A 509-nucleotide genomic window follows, 5' to 3' on the forward strand; every position below is an offset into this window, starting at 1 on the left:
CCTCCCCGCGGGGAAGAGGCTTCGACATTGAGGGGGGGGAAAAAAGTGAAACTCTCTGGAGGGGCCGTGTCGTGTGTGTGTTGTGTGTGTGCGTGCGTGCGTGTCCCCGGGCTCGTCCGGCCCCAGGCGCCGCCGCACACGGCCGGAGCCGCGCGGGTTGAAGCGGCCCTTTGTGAACCCGCTGCCTCCTCCCGGCTCTCGCCTCCCGGGACCTGCAGAGCCCAGTCCCCGCCCCACGCCCGCGGCGGTTTCTTTTCCTTTCCTTCCCCGTCCAGCCCGGAGGCCCCCCAGGAGCCTCCCGCATCCCTCCCGGGTTCAGCCCGGCCGTCGCGGGGGGCAGCTCCCAGCCCGCCCCCACCAAGCGCCCCCCGCCCACGCTAGGGTGCGAGTGCCTGTCCCCCGGGAAGCTGCCCGTGAGCGCGGCTTGTGCCCCAGGGACACTTCGTGAAGGGATCTGGCCAGGAAGTCCACTCGGAAGTGGCCTCGGGGCTGGGGCAGGGGCAGGGGAC

This window comes from Alligator sinensis, unplaced genomic scaffold, assembly GCF_000455745.1.
Source record: "Alligator sinensis unplaced genomic scaffold, ASM45574v1 scaffold860_1, whole genome shotgun sequence".
In the NCBI taxonomy this organism is placed as follows: Eukaryota; Metazoa; Chordata; order Crocodylia; family Alligatoridae; genus Alligator; species Alligator sinensis.